The following is a 26001-nucleotide window of genomic DNA, read 5'->3' on the forward strand; positions in this document are numbered from 1 at the left end:
GTTGGAGTGAAGCAGGGAAAAAACAGAAAGCTGGAAAACCCTTAATTTATTGCAACTCCCGAGAAAGTTATCATTTCAAGTATTGGAATATCGTTGGAGCACCACCATCAGTAAAATATGGTAATTTTTGTTTATCCATCACTTACAGTGTTCTATGTAAATAGGCATCTCACATTCATCTTTAGCCTTAAACACCCATTTTCACATTGGAATTCTCAACATCTTACTCTTCTTATCTCTGGGATGGAATTTTATTATTGCATTCAGAGAAATCTTATACCCGCTAAACACAATAATTTCTCTTATTTTCACTTAAATTCCACTTAAATTATATAGATTTGACGGAAAAGGATCAAAATATTGCAATTACAAAGTTTTCAATTAAATTAAATTGACCCGAATCGTACTGAAAATAAAACATTTTGTATGGAATCAAATTAAATCCGAACACATTTGAACATGACTTTTTCTATTGGTTTTTAGACTTCATATATTATTGCAAGATATTTCCACAAAATAGTATTTTGTGTACATGTACATAAATTGCGTCAAAACGATTCATTTTGACGAAAATATCTCACCATATACAAAAGCCATTATATAGAATCATAACACTAAATTACTATCGTAATGAAACTATCGAATTTTCCTAATCTATTTTAAACCGATTTAATACTTGGTTCATAAATCATTTAAATGCTGTCCCAAATCCTATTAAATTAGCAGTTGGAACTTGGAACTGATATAGGATCAAGTCATATTTGAAACTCTCCAATACATTCCAAATAAATTCAATCTTAACTAATGAGGTTGATAAATAAACCCCGTGATAGCGTGATCAATCTTTGACTTTTAAAAACACACAAATTTGATTTATTAAAAAAATGTAAAATAAAAAATATTATCCTAAAATTGTTGAAATCGTTGTCGAAATAAAGTAAGACTGACATGATTTTTGTTAGTGTAGAAGGGGTGCAATAATCGTAGGAGAATAAAACATTTCAATAGAATATAGATTTATGGAGTGATCATTAAAAATCGGAAGTTTTACAGTTTTGGTTTCATCACTGAGAAAAAAGAGGGTGCGATTAACATTTTTTCCTCATAACTTTAACGCTTTTTTAGGTGTAAAAATATATCAACATTTTTTAATGTTAATTTTACACCTTTTTAAGGGTAAAATTAACATGGAAAAGGGTAACTTTAACCTCTAATACATCTAAAAAAGGGTAATATTTATACCGATTTTGGATCAATACTGCAGGGTAAAATTAACATTTCCGGAATGTTATTTTAACTTTTTCGGATTTCTCTCAGTGATATAATAGACAAGAGGGCATACCACTACGGCTCTGAGATTGATTTCAGACTTCAGGTTTAGCTTAGTTTTTCAGACTATAAACAAGCGAGAGCAAGACCTATTATTCATTTTTGTGCAAAAAAAAGTAACTAGACGATTTTTAGTCAATAGGTTGATTTCGCAAATTAAAACACGGATATGACCTTTGGTTTCATCTCCTTTACTGTCACAAAACCAAGCTTTGTGGAAGTAAAGTTGTTTTTTTCAATTTCGGTAGAAAAGTCCCTTTTTCCACTGAAAAGCAACACTGTTAGAGGCAAAAAGCTCTTTTGGCTTCTAACAACAGAAGACTTTTGACCCTTGGGGTACCTTAAGAGGCATGTATGGCGGATATATAGACAAATTTCACAATTATCTGATGGAACCTAGTCATTTTTCTTAGTTCCTAAGATCCATCACTAGCAAGACTTTAATTTTTCCTTTATTTTTGTTCCTTAAACATTTTTTTCTACGATATTTCGGCAAAAATTAATGCAAAACTTTATAAAATGGAACTTAATTTATTAACTATAGTTAAAAATAAAATTATTAAAAGATATTAACCCAAATTTGGTAAAAAATAAATACCCTAGCGCTCAATTTATTGAGTGGAATTATACTTATTTCCAGCCTAAAAAACAAAATTCTGTTATATTTCTAAAAATACTTAGAATAAAAAATCAAAATGTCGATTTTTTATGTTGGCATGAAAATACGTTATGGTCTACGTATTAATTTTTTTCGACATTTCTTTTTTTGTTGAGTTTCTTTATGGATTAAGGGGTGGAATTATATTTATTTCCACCACTGTATTTACTAAGCACATGTTTTATTTTCGACTATGACAATAATCTGTGCTACATTAAAATTAAGCTTCTCCCAACTTTTGTAATATCCATTTTTTTTAATTTGACACATAGATAGGGGCTTTTTCTTTGAATATACTATTTATGACTCCGAGTGGTTGTTTTTGATAAAAGAATTTCCCATGTGGAAAATCCTGCGAAAATCCTAAAATTAATAATTGATTCAATTATTATAAACACAATTATATATTATATATTTCAGGTCAAAATTGATAACTCTTGTAATCGAAATATTTAAAAAAAAAACTGCTATATTTCAATATTTTTGCGTTCTTCAAGCTATGCTTGAATTCAAATAAAATTTAGAAATCTAGGTTGGTCTATAAAGCTGTGTCGGTAAAATTTGAAGTCTCGTTTTTTTGTCATGAAAGATATTGAATTTTTGTATTTTCGAGTCGCCAGAATTTTTCATATAGGTTAGTTTCTTTATAAAACAAATTTTAAACGAATTTCACTCACAATGAATTCCGGAATCATTCTCCGGATTTAGAAAATTTCATTGCTTGTTTATCAGTTGCTTTCTTCTTATATTTGAGCAAAGTGTGTGCTTTTGGGAAATGTAGGAACACAGTGTGAAGACGACAAACGGAAAAAAAAGATCGGAGATTTGTGTCATTACACTTAGAAAATATACATTTTTGCCTTTTAGTGTGTCGAAATGGAAATTTATTTGCCACCCTTCTATTGACAGTCTGATAGATTGGAATAAAGTTCTGCAATGTCGAGTGTTTCTGCAGGAGTGTTAGATGGCATTACAAGGGATGACAGCCAGTTCACTGTATACATATATATTTGGGGCTATATATGAATTTTCTACCGAAATATCTACATAAAAGTTACTTCTTTTTTTCTTCTTTATCCCTCTCTGTCCCTTTTAACCCTAACTCGTATCTGACTGAAACACTTTCGGCCAGTTCGTGTGAGGTTGGGAGATTAAAGATATTACATTGGGACCATTGGGAGATTGTGGTGAGTTCACTTGCCTAGAGTAGACCGCGAGGATAAACTACCAAGCGTCTCCATTTGCTTACTCTCAGTAAATTCCGACGGACGTTAAACCTTTTGCTGGTGGAGCCAATTGAATAATTTATACTATATCTGACCATCCAACAGACACCGAAATTTTCCACTTTTAAACCTCTTTTGTGCAGGGATGTTTGTACCGAAGGGAAAATGTGTACGTTGTGGTTAATTTCCAGTTCTGAAAATTGTTACTCTTTTTCTTCAAATGATACCTTTTTGAACCGAAAATTAGTGTCTCATTTTCCTTTAGTATATATGAGGAGTTAAAAAGGTAACATTTATTAATGATTTATACCACCCTTTTTAGTTTCTGTTGTAATTTCTAACTTTTATCAGCAATTTTTTTTTAGTATTTTTAAAATAAATTCAAAACAGAATCCTTACCTTTCAAAGCATGGACCGAATTCATTTTTACATTAAGGGCAGAATTACATTGACAGTAAAATACTCACCGTATTTCTTTATTTTACGCATTTTCATTGCAATTCTTACGCGCAAATTCTCGATTACTATATTACCTTATCTCATACTAGGTGGCATTAGTTAAAAATATTTATAAGAAAATTGAAGAAATAAAACGAAAATTCGATAAACGGTGAGCAAAGAAAACTGTACGATTAATTTCTCTTACAGTTTTGTTTTTTTTCACCATTTATTGAATTTTCCTTTTATTTCTTCAACTTTCTTATATTATTTTCACCTAGTGCCACCAAGTATAAGATAAGGTAATACAGTAATGGAAAATTTGCGTAAGAATTGCAATGAAAATGGGTAAATTTACGAAATACGGTAAGGCTACGGCGAACATTTTATTGTCAATGTGATTCTGCCATAATTATTATTATTCTCTTGAGATTGACTGAGAATTTTATTATTCCATGAGAAGCATTCAAATTTTTGAACGTTAACAAACTGTTGAATTTATGATAAGATGCAAAACAGAGATATGAATTTATAGTTTTCATATTTATCCTAACAATTTACAAAGCTTTCGAAAATAGTGCACAACATTTTTGATAAATAATTTAACAAACTGAATATACGAGTTCAAATATTCTACCATTTCTTTCGCCGTTATGATTCAACATTTATAATAATATATTTTGTTTGAGTTGATTGTGTTATGGAATACAATGATTTTTTGAGAAAATCAGTGGAAAAATTCAACTTCCATTCTTATTTGTGGTGAAAACTGACAAAAATCCTACCATATTTCACTGTCGCAATTTACTTTCTAGCTCTTTTGCCTTGAGATGTGAATTATTTACAAGATAGAAGCTTCACTCGATGACAGACGGAATGGTTTTATTTTTCTTTTTTTTTTTTAGCGATTCTAAAAGATGTAGCTTGAGAGCCAACAACACCTCTTTTGCATCTGTCTTATGAGATTTCCTGGCACAGGAAATTGCATTTGATGCATTTTTATTCTATGGGGAAATGGGAAGCACTGCTATGACATTGATTCTTCTTAATAAGATACATTTCCCAAGAAGTAAATGGGAAATGTTGGATGCAGGTGCATGGAAAATTCTCTATGTTACTTAATCTGTCCTATAGCAATTGTGACCCGTCTCACCTTTTCCACCCGATATTCTTGGCACGCGAAGTGGGCAAATAAGTGTTGATCTCATTTCGACATAGTGGTTGCATCTGGAATGTCTGAGAGAGCTGTTCTATTCCCCAGCATGGAGTCCTCCTATCATACTTGTGAGGAAAACACAACATCTGCCACATGAAATTTTATAGTCTGGGATTGCATGCTTCACTAGATTGACTTTCCTTGGTGATTCGCCAAATAACTATATATGAATGGAAAAGTTGTGAATAGTTATGTAGTTGTTTGTTTTTTTCTCGCTGTCGTTTCCTTTTCTCATTTTATTGTCAACAGTTTCTTCAAGGCACTTCCTCTCCTATGGTGTTATCATTGATGTCTTTGAATGGAAATGATGGATACGACTTCCATATCGATTTTTACTTGTATATTTCAATTTTATTTAAAAAGAGAAGTTAGACTGGTGCTATATATTGTCATAAAAGGGGTTACTGTCGCGCAAGTTTCTCTCTCATTTCTTTGCAATATTTTTTTTTCAACCAGGAAAAACTGGTAGCCTTTTTTCAACCTAAACCCTGGGAAGGACGATGAATTGATGACGAAGAAGGACCTTGACTGGGAAGTTTCCGATTTATAAGCCACAATCTCAGTTTCTTAAGGGAATGATGAAAATTTTGGTTGTGTATGGTTTCCCTGTATAATATGCGTGTGACCCCAAGAATAGCGATATTGTGTATAAAATGAAAAATAACCCATGGAAAGCATAAATATTATTAATGGCTTCTTAAAACAACCAGGCGACTCAACATATGTTCAAGTTCACGAAGCCCATGCGTGTATATGAACTTTTTGTAGGATCCACTTCCGCCTCCATCCTCGCTTTATTTTGACTACACACTCCAACATCAACAAAACCGACAATTATCTTCAGCTACATTGAGACGTCATTGGATGCGTAGTTTTCCCTAGAAAGAGAGACAATCAAACGAAGGGCACAGTGAAGGAAAATTCTTAGGCGAAAATCACAAATATACGCCCCAACCCCTTCTCAAGAGGAAGAGCCGCAGCCAGAGGCTGGTAATCTGTAAATGTCTCAAAGAAAGTTTCTCAATTTACTTTGAATAGTTTTTGTTTAAATTGCTTTTCCAGGGACTGAAAATTCTCCAATATATACAAGTTTGGTAAATATTTCTGTTATTCATTCTATACCCTTCCTCATTTGGGGCAAATGGAAAAGCCCATTAACTTAAGAAAATTCCTTATGAAGGATCTACCAAACTTTATATACATTTTTGAGGTAGATTGCCTTATGAGTAGCATCAACTAAAGAAAGTTGAAAATTTTTGTTCAGTCTCTCTGTTCAATTAAGAAAAAAATGTTCCTTTTTGTCCCTCTGGGAAATGAAATTTGTTACCTTCAATTGTTACATTTTGGTTTAAGATAATACTTGAAGTCGAATCTTTTACCATCTCTAGCATAAATTATTTTTCATAAGTTTTAAGCTCAATAAAAAAGCATTAGGTTTCAAAAGTGAAATGGGAAACTGATGGTGCAACTTTCAGTTCCTTCTTTAAAATTAGAATTTTGAGTGTGTTAATACGAAGAATGTACTCTGGATTAACAATTGTAAAATAGGTCGGATATTTCACAAGTTAGGAATTAAAACGAAGTCTATAAATTGCTTTAGTTTGTTACTGTTAAAATATTTTAATATATTTATTTTTTCACATTCAAGTCAACAAATACAGGTCAAAAATCTATATAAAATAAAAATTGATAGAGACTATTCAGACTATCAACGTATACTATAATACTATAAATAGTAGACAAAGTAATTTTATATTAAAAAGTATGGACAATATTATAAAGTATAAAAAAACGTTGAAAAGCAAAATTTTGAGCTTTAAAATCATTCATAAGCGCCTTATTTTAAATTTGAGCTAAGATACTTACCATAATGCTATCTTTACAGAATGATTTATTAATTTTATGTTATTTATATTTATATTTATTTAATCTACGAGTTAAATATAATTAATTAATAGAATTTCATAGTGTAAAACGTATATTTTTTTTCATTTTTATTCAGATGAACAGATCCCAAGATAGAAAAGCCCTTTAAAAATTTGCTATTCTTATTTTTCATAGACATGTTTGTATCATAATTTACTATAATTTTTATTAATTTATAGTACTTGGAATTCAAAGACCTTTCAGATGATCCCAAACATGATACCATTTGGTTGATAAGTGCACTCTCTAGACCCTTTTAAACACTTGAGCTTGAAAACCCGCTATTATGAAGTCTGCATAATCTCTAAAACATATTCAAAAATTAAAAAAAATCACACCCACGCATTATCGGGCAATCCCCAAAAAACATGGTTTTGGTGGTGAAGGGGATAGGTGGGGGGACAATGAGGCCCATGTTAATGGTCCCAGGGTCAACTTATGGGAGGCCTTCCGAAGGTCTTCTTAGAAATGTGTAGACATCATTACTAATGAAAATTAGTTGATCGGGTGATTATTATCAAATCTATTTAAAAAGGTTCTTATAATCTTAAAACATTTTACTCATAATAAATTTACTAGTAGTGAGAATATAAGGCAATATTTACGTGGATAAATTGCGGCAATTATTTCATAATGGTTTCGTACAATTATATTTGCTTGTGTTAATTAAATAAAATCGATATCCCAACTAATATTGGTCACTAATTCCTTTTAGTTCTCACAACTAATGCAAATAAATGGGCCTATATTAGTTCTGACAACTTTTTCAATAGTAAAGAGTGGTTTTTTACTTATGTTTTGAAGCTTTTTCGAGCTATATAGTAACCACAACTAAAATGATATAGTTATTACAGCCAATAAGATGGATATCAACCACATTTATTTAGTTATTGTAACTAATATGTTATAGTACCCGTTACTAATCTAATTTAGTTATGATAACTAAATGAAAATGATACTGTAACTAATAATGGTCAACAATTTCTTTTAGTTACCCTAGCTAAATATATGGATGGGTCTATGCTTACTATATTTTATAGTTTCTATAACTGTATATGAGATAGTTGGGACTACATTTTTCTAAGAGTGGAGCTGTTTAGGCTATACCTAGGCATGGTATACAGCCTAAACACTCGAAATTTCAGATTTCTAGAATCCTGCCAAAATAGAACCTCTTGGTGGGTAATTAGTCGAAACATAACTCAAAATCGAGAGATTATATTTGTGAATAGTGCTCTCTCTATGAGGTGCGAGGAGTAGAAAAATCCATGTACTTATTCCTAACTGAAAATAGATTCCTATCCTCACTGAATCATAGTTATTTGCATCTTATTGGAACGTGTCTCAGCTAATGTTTTTTAAAAGTTTTGACAGTTAATATGTTTGAGCCTTAAGCCACAAATTGTTGAAGTACTTTCTCAATAAATTTCCAAACTATCATAAACAAACATTTCTTGCCACTAAAGTTTCTTTAGGAAGGAAACTTCTCTTTCAAACGTATGTAACAATCTTTGCCGAATTATTATGAACCAGTAAGATCTGAAGAATGCTTAACATGATTAGATAGCATTTATCGGTTTCGGGAGAATGGAATAAATTTTATTTTATTGACCCATTAATATCAATGTGGAGGCAAGTTGAAGTAATTTCCTTGACAACAAAGCATTAACCGACGATATCTCAGTGAGTGTTTATCTTTTTTCTATATTTTCACCCCTGTACTTAATGTATTATGAATTGCTATATGACCTGCAAACGAATTTAACTACTTTTTTTTTGTCCTAATTCACTTCTATCTGGGTAATTTTCCTTCTCATGCCACTAAAGATTCAAATGAGTCCCATAATATCATGTATTTTTGGATAATTTTCAATGGGTGGAGTTCATAAGGGTTGTATTTAAGGGAGGTGGAAAGTGACTTCATAATTAAAATTCAACACATTGACGATGAAGCATGTGATGCTGCAAATATCGAGAGCTTCTAGGAAATTACACAATTTTGAGATGGGAAATGTTCGATTGCCTTGCTCACTATTTTAATTAATGGATCGATAGAAAATAACCCCATCGCGCTATTTCATTTTCCTCAGCAACGTGTACCACTAAATTGCTAAATTGACTCACTCCACATAGACAAGGAGTGACAGAGAAAGAGCTTCAAATGTTCAAACCTATTCTGATATATAGTTTAACGCCTTTTGCTTTGGGCCAAAAGCACAAAAATATAAAATAAATAAATTTGAAGGGGGTAAATGGGTGGGAAGAAAAATTGGCTAGCATGTCGAATAGAGAAAGTGGCAACTTTTCTGCATGAAAAATTGTAATTTTGCCACTTTGTGCCCGGTCGCCTCGATTAGAAAACAATGGTGTATTGGGTGTAGAGTGGCAGGAAAAGTTCGTCAAAAGTTTTTATCGTCGGAACATTCAACTTTATTCCATCCCCTCTTGGGTTTGCACAACTTTCCTGCCTAGGTCACCATCAAGCAAGGGTAGCGGTATGGGTGGGGTGTAATTCTGGCGCTCGCGAAAAAGAAAGGGAGAAAAACAGTTCAATGTCATTGAGGGAAAACGTGTATATATGAGGGTTTTTTTCGGTTTTGGGATGGAAAATGACGAGGGTGAGCCCCGTTTCTTGACTTAAATCCAACAGTGATTAGCCCTGAACAAGGATTTTCACTCCTAATTTATGATACTTCTCATCCAATGGTTGATTTCGCACATTTCCACAGCCTTTTCCTGGCTTTATTTCTCATCCTCTCAGAACATTTTATTACAATAATTTATTGCGACAGCTTTTTAAGTGAAAATTCTTATTCTGGAATTAACAAATGCTCTTGCATAATCTATAACTGACAAATTTATAAAGACAAATATAATTGTAATGTAAATGTTGTAGCATATTATTTATAAATATAAGCTTTCACAATGCTTTAAATTTACTAATTTGGGGACATATACGATAAACATATATCTCATTATGCGGAAAACATCATTTTATTATAAATTAAAACCGACAAGTCAGCGCTTAATCGAATACCATTTAATGCAAATAAGATAAGATTTTTATAATCCCAATGTTCTGTTTTGTGGTTGCGTCTGCCGCCGTCTTACCATTACCGCAGTTAAACGGCAGAAACCCTGGGTCCCACAATATTTAAAATCTATAAGAATTAAAGACTGTAATACAAGAAACTTATTTTTTCATTTTGTATATTAATCGAAGAGTAGTTTCAATAACAGGGAACTGGTGAGTATTGGGAGATGGGGTAGCTAAGAAAAAGACGACTATTCTTATAGCTTTCGGCTCGGACTCAAAGCTTTCCTCAGTGTACACATTTAGAGTTTTCTTGCCTTGTCAATTGGTCTAGGGATTCACAGGGTATGGAATTAGGGGCTCTGCACTATTTTTCTTAATTTTAATTTCTTAAAGATTTTGCTTGCTTCTTTTGATTTAGATTTCTTTGTGAAATCCAAAAAAAAACTTTATAAAACAAAGAAATCCAAATCAAAAGAAAACAAGCAACAACTTTAAGAAGTTAAAATTAAGAAAAATATTATTGTAGATCCCCAAATTCCATTCCCTGTGAATCCCTAGACCAATTGACAAGGCAAGAAAAATCTAGATTTGTCCACTAAGGAAGACTTGGAGTCCGAGCCGAAAGCTTTGGAAAAAATCTTTTTTTTTTGTCAAAGTTACCTCATCCTTCGAAATTTACCGGTTCTCTGTCATTTTAATTTCTTCGAATCACTAAAAAATAAAATTATTTTTTAAAGCTATTTCTCAATTTAGAACTTTGAAAGATTTCTTCAAAGTTATCATATGAATATAGAAATATTACCTAGAAAAAACAAAGCAAGCATCTGTACTAACTACATTTTCTTTGTATCTGCATTCATTTCAAACGCCATACAACGTTGCATCGCTTGCAAAGAATGCAGTCACAAAATTGCTGATCCAACCGACGATAAATTTATTATTGGTATCCGTGTATTCTTGTTAAACATATAACAGGAAAAATTTGCCATAGGGGAGACCGGGACAGAATTAGCTACGTATAGTATTAGATAGTGGTATCTCATAATTTGCCTGCGAAGGAATATTGAAGAAACCACTCTTTATTCTAAATATATATTTCCCTTCCTATTCATTGGAATGTTTATCAGCCTCATACAAACATTTTTTGTACAAATTATACGCAACGAAAAATTTCATTTGGTGGCTAACTCTACCCCGATCTCCTCTACTGATTTTAAGTATCAATACTTGGAAATTTACTACTAAGTATATTAAATATTAAATACTAAGGATATTAAAGCTTTTAAGATGTAATCCCAAACTGTAATAAATTGGTAAAGTACCCATTATCGCGTAATTAATGCGAAAGCAATTTAAGGTAATATGTATTCTCTCTCAATTTCACAAAGTTGAAGCATTTTTCCTGATACTTTTCTTACTAAAAAAACGAATAAATATTAAGGTGTCTAGGGGAAACTGGGGCACCACCAAACACGGGATAGCACCAAACACTGCAATTTTTTAATAGGATATTCGACTTCAGAGGACAAGACTTATAGAAATTTTTAGGCATTACAGGGATGCTTGTCCACTGAAGAAATGGTCGAGATAGTCCAAATAGTTTAGAAATAAAAATTAGTGTTTGGTGCTAACTCGTGTTTGGTGGTGCCCCAGTTTCTCCTACACATTCAGAATAATTTTCATCAAAATTTGCTTTTTAAAGGAAATTGGCTGCAGTGCTGTAGGCGGAAACGTCAAAATTCTGTCAAAAATACATTTTTTGACGAAAATTGCTCCTAAAAAGTGTAGAAGTCTTTAGACTTGAATTTCAATACTTTATCAATCATAAGATATTTAAGAATGAAAAGTATAAGTAACACATTAGATGCTTCAACTTATACCTCACACGCACTAGGTAGTATATAACGACACCTATTCCTTTTCGTAAAAATCGTTTTACTTGAAAAGTGCAAAAATGCTTTTTCTTGGGATTTGCTGCATCATTAAATTTGAAAAATATGGAATATTTCCTCCCATCAATATTACATATATACTTGGGTTCCACAAAAGCCACCACGTTTTCACTTCTGGCCTTTTTTCATTTGAACTGAACGGAATATGTCATATATTGAAATTTATATTTTATATCCCGTGGGTGAATCTACGCAGAAAGCCGTCTTGGGAGAATTAATGAGAAAAGTGAAGACACATCAGAAAATGATTTAAGATCATTGAGGAGAGAAAAATGTTTCTTGGGAGATTCTGATTTTTATTGCTTATAAACAAGTATATCAATCACGTATTAAATGATTCCAATATATACTAGTTCCTTTATATTTTTACTGTGATTTTATACGAATGTTTCCTTCCGGAATTCTAGCTCATTTTGCCGGAAGTGATGCTTAAGTTGTCGTACACCATTTATAGGAGCAATGTACTGTGTATGTCTTTCAATGATGTCTTTCAACTTTCAATGCAATTCATGTCAACAAATGGTCAATTATGTGCGTGTTGGGAAATTTAATAAATCACCCCCCGAAATTGAGCTTTCATGTCGCACATATATAGGCCATCCGTATCGTTTCCCAATGTTTTGTTGTCATGTAGTGTGTAAAAGTAAATTGGTGTTCTTGATAAACAGCCTATTTGACGTTTTCGTTGGCGGGAGTCTTTCTAAAGCAAGACACCAAAGAGATATAGGAAAAGCCCACGCACAAAATTTCCAGAGTAGATTGATATTCTGGGTTTCCGGGGATGAAGAGAGGGTTGACCTGATTTGGGTATTTCATTTTACATGTTATGTATTTATTTACCTGGGTACAGCAACCCTCATTTGCTCACAATACGTCTCCCATCCTCAACTATCAACCTCCCTTTTGGCAATTGCCATGATTGAATGGTGACGAGATTGATTGCTGATTGCTTACACATGAGAATTACAATACACATTTTCTTATAAGACACCTGCCCCAAATCACTGAGATGAAATATTACTTCTCTCAAAACACCCTCTCTTGACGCTTGAGAAATATTAAAAATTCTCTTTCATCGTATAAGTGACTATGTTATGAAGGGGATTTTCTCACATTCATATCTAAAATTGAAAAACGAGTGAAGCTTTACGATAGAAGGATATTTCTTGTCTACATCCATAAAAGTTTACCTCTTTACGTTGAAAATGACTTGAGGCAATGAACAGAAAATCCTTATAAATAGTTATCCTTTGGAGTACAGAACCAGGTTTACTGAAACTGAAAGAGGAATTGGAGTTTTTGCCTGAATTGTATACCTTTAACACTTTAGTGACTATGTGATAAAACTCATGAATAAAATACTCAGAAATTCTTATTAGGTGGGGTAGTTTCACGTATGCATTACTTTCAAAAGCATAAATTTTTGAGACAATGAATAACTATTTAGGAATACTCAAGAGAAATTAAGAGACATAGTTAGTTTGAATGTAGATCATGTTCGTTTCGCATTCTTTTTAAAGAAGCTAATCTGCGTGAATCTGCCCCACCCTTCCTTATCTTAATTCAAAGATAAATGAGGCTTCATATTCACAGTTTTTCTATATGTAAGTGCCTTGATCAGAAAGCAATTTACGCAAATTCTAAATGATGTTTGAAAATTACAAAAATGTTCTCGCCAAAAATTACAACTATTACGACGATGTTCAGATTTTGATTAATGTAACTTTGATATCCAGCCAGTATTGATTTAGAATTTTTCCTTCACCTATTAAAACTTTTAATGTTTATTCTCATATGAGATTATTATTATTATTAATCGTATCGAGATATATTCATAACAAACGTAATCATTTTTACAATGTCCGTATACCGTGTTAGAAGAATCTGCTAGTATATGCTAGTATATAAGATAAAAAACAATGACAAAATAGTTAAAAAATATTTTTTCCTGATTTTTTTTTTTCATTTCTAATACAGTTACTAAAAATTATAAAATAGCAGAACCAATGTCCCACGGCATTAACCATTAGGGGAAACTGGGGCACCACCAAACACGGGGTACCACCAAACACTAATTTTTATTTCTAAACTACTTAGACTATCTCGACCATTCCTTCAGTGAACAAGCCTCTCTATAGTGCCTATAAATTCCTATCGGTCTTATCCTCTGATATCCAATATCCGATTAAGAAATCGCAGTGTTTGATGGTACCCCGTATTTGGTGGTGCCCCAGTTTCCCCTACTATGTCCTGCATCCTTTTTTGAAATAATATATTTATGATAACATTTAGAAGGAAATTTAACCAAAAATCATATGTTTTATTATGATAAGATTATTATGTTTTGCCCTTAAGTGAGGGAAGACCGGGCAAAATTAACCAGGAAATGAAATTTTTCTTTGGCTTTGGTGAAAAACATGGTTGAATAAAACTGATATATATTTCAATTAATAGGAACGGAGCTAATTATTTTGAATAAATAGTAATTTTCTCAATATTCTTTCTAAGGAAAACCATAACACCCCACTGTCTAATTATACCTCTGACTACTTCTACCCCGATTTCCCCTGCTTACCTTTTATCTTTGTGTGAGACAAAAAACCATCTAACAATTTCTGATATCGTATTACAGTGGTTGGAAGTTCATGGAAATAAATTGCATTGCTAAATGCAGAAAGATAAATAAATATAAAAAATGCATTACGATTTTCCTTTAAATTTCATATTATTCCCTTATTGGTAGTCAAATATTGTTGGAAAATTGTCTATCTTGAAAGTTAATTTCTGCGAAGCTTTTATATGCCATCCAAGTCCTTCAGCTCCATGAATCTCTTCCATCTCATCATATTTAGTATGAATATTGTATATAATATATTACATTTTATTCAATGTGGACGATGTGGATGATATGGACTTACATCATTATTTCGCTTTGAATTTTCTGTTATTACAAAACCAAATTGAGATGTTCTCAAAAGGCATTTTAAGAATTTATTAATGCGTACTAATATGGATAAGACGATAAACTAAAATACCAAGAATTTTCTTATTACCATTTCTGAATATAAAATAGCTGAATTGAGTTTTTTTGAAGTGAAAGGAGTCTTCGTGGAAAAAGAAAGTAAGAGCCCTTGAATAATTCTTCAGTGAATTTTATAGTTCATGATTTTAGAAAAAAAAATGTTGAAAAGCTCCTCCATTTTGACAGCACTTGAAGGACTTAATACAAAATGTCCACCACACAACCTTTCTGTAAATTCGCTTAAGAGAAAATTTGATTTCCTGTCTGAAAGGTAAAACACCAATTCCATTTGCCACATTCATTTTTTTCCGTCAACGAGAGTCTGGCAAAATTTTCCATCTCACCATAATGGATACAATATATCGATGAGCTTTTTTGTGCTTCCTTCTCAACGTTTCATTTCACTGAATGGAATTTACATAATTTCCAAATTTTTTCCTCTTTTTCCTTTTGTCATTTTCTAGTGTGTGTTTATCGAAATTTCCTTTACCTTTTCATTTGGTTCTTTCAATACCCTTTTGAGTACATTTTCCCATAGAATGATATTTTTTTCTCCAGAGAAATTGCGCCATTTGCTGGATTAGCGAAAGTTTAATCTCATAAATGACCAAGACTGCACTACCACTACACTCCACATTGTACTGGAAAATTTCGCTTCCATTTATAGAATTATATATGTACGTATAGATAATGGCGAAATGAAAAGTTTCATTTACACTCCTGATTATACTTCAGATTTTCTCGAGGGATTTACTCTTAATAGATAAGTAGATATGTACACCATATAAAGAGTTCGATAGAAAATGGAGGATAGCTTTTTGTTATATGTAAGATTTAAGTTCAATCGTATAGGAAATATTACAGAATATTAGAATTTACTACTAAAGTACTTAGGCGATCCCAAAAGTAGGGTAAAATTTGAAATTCCGGATAAACGAAAATAAAGATCAAACAACTCTCTTAAATTTGGCAAAATTTTATTAAATTATTTTGAAAGTAGAGGAAAGCTTGCAACCTTCAGACGACTCAAGCTTCGAAAAACTCAATTTTTTCTTTATGTTCCTAATGGATATGACCCATGAATTTTTTTCAGGAAATTTGAAAAACTGCATTTACAATATAATATCATAATAGGGGGAAGTGGGGCTACTTTGAGCTATGGGGCTAGATTGTTATACAACTTTTCCGCCTATTTCTAAATGAAGCTGGACCTTACAATTATTTTATTTGGATCCACAATAACTTTGTGTATCCAATTTACATCATGTTAAAACCTAGTTTCCATTAGAAATATGTGAAAAAATCGTATAACAATGTAGCCCCACAGTAGAGATGTGCGCCAAGCCGATTTTAGCCGCTCGGCGCGAGCCGCCGAAATTTTTTCTTAGCCGCCGCCGCCAAAAATTTTTAAAGCGGCGCCAGCCGCCGCCGCCAGTTCTTTTTCAGCGCGCCGCGGCGAATTTTGTTTATATTTCAACTCAATTCAGTAATTTTTCTGACAATTTTTAAATGTTAGCCGCCGCCGCCGAAATTATCTCGGCGCACATCTCTACCCCACAGCTAAAAGTAGCCCCACCTCCCCCTAGGTTAAATTTATTTAAAAAAAACTTATCGAAAAGAATGCATTGTTTGAAGCTTGGAATAGTCCGGAAACAGTGCGTCTTCTTCTAAGAATTATAAAATTAATAAATTTTTAATATATTATCAAAGTTTGAACTTCAATGTTGACCATCATCTTTATCATCATTATCATTTTATTATTGTGATATAATTTACCTGCACAGATAGATTGAGAAGCTATGGCTCATTTTCACTTAAACACAGGAGAGAAATCCCAATTTCATAGGTGCCCCACTTTCAAAGGTGCCCTACTTCCTCCTAGTAAAATATTTCTAGAGCAAATCTATATACAGATAATAATTTATAAAGAAAAAAAACTTTAATATTAGAAAATTTTGGAGCTTATTGAATATTATTTAAAGTAATATTTAGGGAAAACTGGGGCACCACCAAACACGGGGTACCACCAAACACTAATTTTTATTTCTAAACTACTTGGACTATCTTGACCATTCCTTCAGTGGACAAGCATCCCTATAGTGCCTATAAATTCCTATTGGTTTTATCCTCTGATATACAATATCCGATTAAAAAATTGCAGCGTTTGGTGGTACCCCGTGTTTGGTGCTGCCCCAGTTTCCCCTATTGCAACACTTTTGCCACCTCAACAATCTACACATTGAGAACAAGTTTTTTTTTCAAAAATTATATTTTTGACAGAATTTTGACGTTTCCACATACAGAATTTTGCTTCAAAAAAGCAATTTATTACGAAAATTTCTCCCAATGTATAGAGGCCATATTATAACTTCTTTTAATTCTCTCTTGAATTTTTCTCATACTATTCTGGAAATTCTTTTTCTTTTGTAAAAATTTAATTGCTCCCGCAGACATTCACCTCAAAAGAGATAATTTATGAAATTGACACTCTTCATTCCTTTTGCACTTTATTAATATCAAAGGAAGCTCTTTTGAAAATGTTTTATTCAAAAATTTAATTGCCACTTACCTGACTATAATTTTTTTTTATTGAACCTGAGAATATTCTTGCAGAATCTTTGTGTATTTTAAAAGCCATAGGGTTTATTGTTTGATGTGAGGCAGTATACCTATAGTTTTAAAATAACCATGAAAATCATCATTGAGATAAAATGACGAGATAGCACAAGGGTAAATGACGTATTCGACGACTTGGAACAAATTCGCACTTTTCGGGGTTTGTGGATGTGAGATGAAATGTGATTTTGTAACGGAAATGCTCCATCCATATGGTGCACAGTAAGTGGTAAATAAACGTCACACTTTACGATGGGAGGAAGAATGAATTTTCGGTCTTGCCTCGACATATTACTGTCATTTAATGGTAATATCAGGAGCACATCTCAAATGATTTCATTAGATTCTGCATGCGCTTCAGATATACATCCCCTCAGTAAAACACAACTGAGCTTTATGCGTAAAAAAAATCCACCCAGTGATCGTCACGATAAAATTGCTGTGCAAAGTGTTACTAGTGGATGAAGGGGGTGTGCGATAAAAGGGTTTGGGACTATATATCGATATTGTTACATTTTCCTATTTTCATATGGACGAGAAAATTGTTAGACATGTCATAATGTACGCAGAGTGGGGAAGCTTTCACAGCAAAATTCACTCACGCATAATATGAGAGTGAGAAAATTGGTATGTTTTTCTTTGGTGGAAAGGGGTGGACTAAGCACAGTGAAAAGTGTGAGAGAGTATTTTGGTGAACCACCATCACTAAATTGTGGTATTTTACCATTTCATGGCTACAATCACCTTCAATTGAATAGGGGTGGGCTGAGTAAGAGACATTGTATACATTACACCCACTATGCTACAATGGCAAAATTACTTTCGATCTACGACCAAGCCACCATCGTGTGTCACAGAGAGTCACCTGGAACTGGAAGAGCCCTCGTCGACGTCCTATAAATAGTCCCTATACTATATGTGTGACTCTCTCGTTCATGGGAGGAAAAAGGTGCCAATGCCATATATGCCTTTCTGTGTATAATAATCATTGAGGGGGAGGACTTACGCGTCGCTTCGTGAAGATAAAGAGAAAAGCCATAGAGAAAGGGAGAGCTTTAGTCAACAGTCAACCAAATGCTTCTACATAATCATCATCAAGCCCACCTACGAGAATTTTCTCGCATATTTTCACACGTTTCAGCTATTCGTGCTAACAACTATCGTACTTGTAAGATCTTCAGTGATAACGCTAGGCTAGAATTAAATTTAAAAGTCTATGTACAAATTTTATATTCACAAAATTCAAAATACCTAAAGCACTCTTTCTAGATGTAAGTTGATAGAGGTGACAAAGTGCAAAAGACTTTGTGAAATGCTCGAACTGTTAAATCCATAACTCATCCATGCCTTTATTTTCAAAGTTGGTTTTACGAACTAATACTCCATAATACTCTATACTAAACCATAATATTGAACTCTATGGTTAATGTACTTCGAGAAGCTTAATCCTTTTCAAGATTTAGGAGAATCTGAACCGAAATTCTACAGCTTGAAAATTTTAAAATTCCATATCTTCTACACATTCTGAGAAATTTACGTAAAAATCAAGCATTTTGAAGTAAATTGTCTATACATGTGCGCAAATCGTGTCAAATTTACTCATTTTTACAAATGAATTCTACAATTTGTAGATGCCAGTTACTACCCTAAATAAGATTTCTTGAAGGTTATGTAAAGCCCACCATTAAAGAATTCGAACAAGAAACATAGAAAATAAAAAAAATCTCATTTATTTTAAACATTCTTTTAAAATATTTATGGATATAAATTTTGATTAAATCCTTTATAAAAAAATTAAATCGTTCCGTGTTTCTAATTTTTCTAAAAATCTTTTCTTGAATTAGAATGGTAGAATAGATTATTCAAGTTTTCTGAAGTATACCTAAAATGAATCTTTGGCGAGGTTTTAAGGTAAAATGTTAATTTTGTAATATTATCAAGTCTGGGTAAAGCGCTTTCACGCAGTAAATTTCTCTTTTTTACGTAGGAGAACTGCTTTTTCTCGGACGGCTTGAAATATTGGACACTTGCTATATATTTATAAATATCATTATTTTTTTTTCATTTTCTATAAGTAGTAGGTTCAATACTTTGTACAAATTAAAATCTATATTTTGATTTATTTTAGAAAAAAGCGATAAATTACTTTACAAAGTTTTTAAACAATACTCCTGAAAAGGAAATAACGAAGGAGTTCAATTTCTAATCTGTTTAAAATTATGCACAATCTGCAAATGTAATATTTTCTAAAAATAATAATGCTTGATATTACGCTAACAAATTTAGTCCTTAAAATTCATTAAAAATTGTGTTACTAGTTAGTTAAACTTCTTATTAGTCTCAAGCTTTCAATGTAATCGTTCACTTTAATTAAATTGTGTGTTTTGTACATGAGGCTATTGTTTCGTATTTTAATTCTGTAGGGGTTGAAGAAAAACAGGAGATTTTGAAAGATATTCAATACATAGGGGAAAATGGGGCACCACCAAACACGGGGTACCACCAAACACTGTGTTTTTTTAATCAGATATTCGATTTCTGAGGACAAGGCCTAGGAATATATAGGCACTATAGGGATGCTTGACCATTGAAGAAATGGTCGAGATAGTCCAAGTAGTTTAGAAATAAAAATTACTGTTTGGTGGTACCCCGTGTTTGGTAGTGCTCCGGTTGCCCAGTTTCCCCTACTATCTTGTGTTTTAATTCTACGTTTGTTAGTTAATAATCGTAGTTTCGAGATCACAAAAAAAATATGTTGTTGATATCGATTATCATTCTATATTCAATATTTGGTGAAGAACCGATCGTGTATTAAAATTGTTACTCCATTTTTTTGAAAGCATCATATTGACAAAAGCTGAGATTATAGCAAAAAATTGAGGGATTATATACTATGCCGTTTTTTCGTTCTGTAGACTTTGAGCAATAAAATTTCAAACGACCCGTGTGACAAAACTTACAGCTCCAGCATTTTCTGTTTGAGTTTGCAAAAATGTGTCAACGCCAAAGGGGCATGATATTGAATATGTAAAACATTTTTGCATATAGAAATATTATTTTGTTTTACCTTGCTTTTTGCAAATTTGTATGAATTTTCAACCTTGTACATTTGGTCGATTTTATTTAATTAAATTTTTGACGGACGCTCTACAGTCTGCATAATCCTATAATATTCTTTCGCATAAATGGATTTCGTGGCAAATGTGTGCAATTAAGGCACGTAAAATGGTGATAATGGTTATGACAGTTTTGGGATCTGTCTTCTTCACAAAGGGTATACAAAAATGCTTGCTGAATGGCTGTTTAGATCCGAGTTAAGCTTTCGTATTACATAATCAAAAGGACTTGAGGATAGTAAAGGAACATACCTTTTATTTCACGTGTCTATTGCCAGAATAATAAATAATGTGTTGATGTTTTTAAAGAAAGGTAAAAGAGAGGAAAATTAGTTTGTAAGGTTGGTATGAGGAAGACAGCTAATGGTAGTGTGTAGGGGTTTTAAGGTTCAAGGGATAAGTCATAGCCGGGGTGGAGAAGTCTCTCAGGTGCGATATTTTCTAATAAAATCGGTAAATTATACGCGAAATGAAAAAGTATGGTGAATGAATCCCACGATTGGTATTCTGGTGGTGACACTACCGCACAAAACGCACGGTAGGTGGGTGGTATTCTCTAAGATATTTTAAAGATTAACGACAAATGCCATGGCAAAGGAGACACAGCGGTAAGATTGATGAACTGACGTGGGACAAGATTGAATGTAGAAGACACATCCTTTTGTGCGACAGAAGCTTTCTCTTGCGCCTCCATGGACACAAAATTCATTTACTCCTTCGCATATTGTGTCCTATTTTTTATTTTTCTGTCTTTCAGTGCTTTTTTTCCTGCTGATTTCACCCCCATCTGTTTTACTGTCGTGCTTTTTTCTTCTTTGTTACCTCTGGTATGGTCAGCCTTTTTCTTGCTTTCTCAAGATTTAGGAAAAATAAGCTTTTACGGCCATTAAGAGTACATTCGAAATATTCGAAATGCACGAAGCATAGGCCTTTCAGATTTTCAGAATAGAAGTTCTGTATTTTATTTTTTAACTTATAAATACTTCTCGTAGGAATGTATAGGAAAGTAATTGATTTTACGTAATTTTTAAATTTTATTATATGCTTTTCATACATATAATATGCTTTGTTGAAGATATTTTTCAATATTTACTGCTCGAGCTGCACAGAGAGAGTATTCCCTTGAATTTTTCACCCCCTCCCGCCCAAATTATCACCTTCCACCTCCATTGGCCAAAATCGTTTACCCCAAAATTTACTTAACGTAGCGCAAATGTAAAAGGATTTTGAATGAGATTTACAAATTAGCCAATGCTATTAGCAATACGATTAGCCAATGACTGTTTGTGTCTTCTAGAGGGCATGATACTCTCTACCGTTATACCTACATATTACACACTTAGTAGGGGAAGTAGGGCACCTTTGAAAATGGGGCACCTTTAAAATTAGAATGTTTCACCTATATTTAAGTGGAACTCAGCCATATCATAATGTAATTTAACTTCCAATCTATTTGTGCAGCTAAATTATATCATGATAAGATTCAATTTTATTTGAAACTAGGCGAAAAATTCTAATTCCAAAGGTGCCCCATTTTCCCTTATCATCTATTGCATTTACGACTTTTTTCGGAACGGAGGGAGTATTTAAAAATATAATTTTAGTACTTCTAGGAATATCAGTTGTGAAAGCTATTAAACAAAAAAAAAATAAACGAAATAAATAACAATATATAATATATAAAAATTATTATTTTAGTGAATAATAGCCGTACTCACTATGGCGTTGTTATCTCGTAATATCCGTAATCTGTTATCTTGTTATAATTTTTCATTTATAAAATACATTACGAGAACATAACGAGATAACGAGATAACGATATTACAAGATAACAGCGCCATAGTGAGTACGGCTAATAATTCATACTACTTAAATATAGTTTTTATGTGACTCTGAATGGAAACAATTTTTGTATTAAAACAATTATTTTATTATCTTTTCTCTAGAGATATACATATTTATCACCTATATTAAGGCAGGTGCTCTGCGTTGTACAGATTTCTGACAATATCTATTGTTATTTTTTTTTGTTAAAATATGTTTCCGTGAGCGTAATCTGAAATGCATTTTGTTAATAAATATTTATTCAAAATATGTTTTTGCTTTTTGTTGCTTTCGTTTTATAAGCTATACAAATATGAGCATTTAAGTCAAAATTGTGTCGAACTCTAAACTATGCTCATATAAATTTCCTTAACAAAAGCTTTCCATAACGTGCAATATAAGTATATTCGTGCAGAATATTCACCAATTCAATTCTACCATTTCATTACATTTTAAAATATTCTATACAAAATATTAAATTATTGTGGGAATAATTTAAATTATTCACACCTATCGTATAAACGTAAACTAGATGATTTTGGATCATTTATTGATATTCTATTAGTCGCGATTAAAGAATTTTTAGTTCCTTTAGTTCTTCTATGACATCGGAAAAGCCCGAAAGAAATGAAAATACATTTTATTACTCTTTACCACTTCGCGGAAAATTATGCAAGTTTTTGCTTGAAGTTGCGAAACGGAAAGTTTGACATTGTGTCGATTTTGATAAGAATTTTCATTATTCTTTTTCCTGATATAAATTGTATGATAAATCTTACTTACTATAAATTACTATAGATTACTATAAATTTCAGTCTCGTTAATATATCAATTGAATTGATATAGTAATGTGTTGAATATGATTTAATTTTAATGCAAGGGACATTCAGAGACAAGGAATTTCCAGGTACATTCCAAAGACCTGAATAGTCTCTAGTTGATCCTCAAAAATATTTAGCTTGTAAAATTTAGTGATAAAGAATCAGGTAAAAGAAATTTAAGCAAAGCTCTTTCTAATCCCTGATCCTATAACTCAGCGTAATGTAGAGTGGGATCGGTATTCTTAGTTTTTCCCGTTTTTCCCATTTCGTTTTTACCACTTTTGTTCTTAACAGTTTGTTTTTGGAATGTCTGTCTTCGGTTATTTTTGTTTTTTTTGGAAATTTTATCTTTTGAAATCTTGTCTTTCATACATTTTGCACAACTATATTTTATAACTTTCCAAAAATATCTCTTTGCCCCAAAAGGCGCTACTGATAACTTTCCAAAACACAGAAAAATTTCCTTAGCCCCAAAGGACGAAACTAAAAACATCCCACACAGAAATTTTCCCTTTGTCCCAAATGGCGAAACTAAGACCTTCAAAAAATACGTTGTTATTTCATTTTAATTAAAATATATTGTGTAAAATTTGAGAGACGAGATTTCCAAAGACAAAGTTTCCAAAAAACAAAGATTACCGAAGACAAAGATTCCAAAGACAAATTGGGAAAAATAAAAGTGTTAAAAACAAAATGGGAAAAACCAAGATTAAGTAAACCGAGGACTTATAAATGTATTTGTTTTTTTTTGAGAATTGACTAATATTTAGGAAAAGAAGCAATATAATAATCCAAAGATAATTTATTGTTTAATGTTAAACATGAGTGAAACTAATTCACTGTCCCGAAAATAAGCGCATAAGGATGATTTTTTATATGACTCAGCTTCGTGAGACATAGAAGATACTAATATTATGAACTACATATTTATAGTTTCAATATAATAAAAGCAACAAATATGTAGACCACAGTTAACTTCAATAGATTTATTCATTTGACAAAAAATTATGTAAATTGTTATTAAATGAAATTCTATAAAGTTGGTCTACTCCTGTCTTTTTTAACTATTCATTATATAATAATATTTTATTCGAATTCATTCATAATCTGTATTAAATATGTATTATGTGTTCACATTCTGAATTCCATTGTATTGTAGTAATAAGTTTATCATTTCAATTGCAATATAATTTGATAGGTCAAACCCCATACTCCCAGTATAATTTGCTTTAAATAAAATAAAAGAAATATTTTTCGTCTGCCAGTTGTTTGTGAAACTATCGCAATTTAGGAAGAATGATGTGCCACATTTTTTATGTGCGATAGTTGTTGTTTATTGCAATGTGAAAAATCTCATATCATTCAGTTGAATTGTGTCACATTTTGAGGAAAATGGATAGATTTGCAGGGTAAGTTTAGTTGACAAAGTGCAGCCAGGATATTAAATTTCTGTCACGTTTTGAACTCGGTCGGTGCAACTAATACCCATTCCCCATATTATTCAATTGTGTGAAAGACTTATAGTGAATTAAATGCTACGAATAAAGTTGACCAACGATATAATGAAACTCTTGAGGGATCCATGTGGCTTTTGTTTAATGTATCCATATCATATGTCTGGACAGAAGCATAAGCAACAGAGTTGAATCTGAGTATTTTGTGGATTTGGTTCTCAAGTGTCGTTTTTATCCTGGCAACGACAAGATGAATCCTTTCCTATGCCACAGTTGCGTTGGTGAAGGGAAATGCATTTTATTCGCACTCCAATTGGCACATACAAAGTTAGAATTCACATTTATAGGGGTTGTTATCTTGTTCACTCCACACTTTCTCCACAATTTTCAATTCACCCTTTCCTCTTTGGAGTTTGTGCATTCAAGTGGAAATGGAAATAATATTTGATAAGAACAAAGAACATCCGAAATATCGTTCCAAATGCATTTTTTACTTCCTGTGATGCCTTTTTTGCATTAATATATAATAATTCACAAAAGATTGAACTAAGTTTAATGTTGATGAACTACAATGAATCGATCAAATGTCCATAAAAATAAAAGAGAATTTTAAATTTCAAATTTTTGATATCAACACCTGAATACATAATATAATATATATAGTACTCTATTAAAATAAGTTAATAAAATCATTTAGGTACCGGACCATTAAATTTGTATTGCGAGATTTAAATAATAGATATCGCAATATAAATCTAAAAAATAAATAGAAATAGACATAGATGTCTTTCCTCTACAACAATTCAAAAGAATGGGTCAATTATGAAAAGTAATAAAACTATTCTGCATATCATATAAGTTTTATTCATAAATTATTTTCGAAACGGAGGACGTGAGGATAGTTTAAGAGCGATGCAATTAAATCTTTCAGGATTTATCTTTAAGGGGTTACGTGGGTCACCCAAACCATACAACAGCATATTTCTTTGACATCTTTTTTCAACATAATAAAAATATATTTGATTAGATCTTTTAAGCACTTAAAAGTCTAATATTTTAACTATATTTTCTGAGATTTTCATTTCAAAATTTTAAAAATTCAGCCGATTTAAAAATTGGAGACGATTCTTGAAAAAAACATACTTTTCGGTGGATAAAGTTTCTGAGAGTGTATTTATCTGACGTCAAAAAACTGAATATTTTCTGTTAGCTGATGAATTAAACTCGTACTTGAATGGTGGATTGTTTTTTACCTCGATCACAACAAGACAAAACAAGACAAAACGTGGTGAAAAAAAGTCAAAATTTTATTTTTGTATCAAATTCTACCAAAATTCCAAATTTCATTAAAGCAGAAATGTGTCGT

The 26001-nt window shown here is 32.0% G+C and overlaps 1 protein-coding gene across 18 annotated transcripts in view; it reads left to right on the plus strand.

Annotated features, from left to right (window-relative positions):
* LOC129798743 (dorsal-ventral patterning tolloid-like protein 1) overlaps positions 1-26001 on the plus strand; it is a 152386-nt gene that overhangs the window by 82512 nt on the left and 43873 nt on the right. The window contains exon 1 of one of the 18 annotated variants that reach the window (XM_055842185.1): positions 26-120. The exons of 16 other annotated variants lie outside the window; for them this stretch is intronic. The gene's annotated coding sequence lies outside the window, so the exon portion shown is untranslated. Of the gene's footprint in view, positions 1-25; positions 121-26001 lie in introns of those variants that run through there. One more of the 18 variants, XM_055842195.1, reaches the window with a different exon arrangement.

The sequence above is a fragment of the Phlebotomus papatasi genome, chromosome 1, assembly GCF_024763615.1.
Source record: "Phlebotomus papatasi isolate M1 chromosome 1, Ppap_2.1, whole genome shotgun sequence".
Classification (NCBI taxonomy): Eukaryota; Metazoa; Arthropoda; class Insecta; order Diptera; family Psychodidae; genus Phlebotomus; species Phlebotomus papatasi.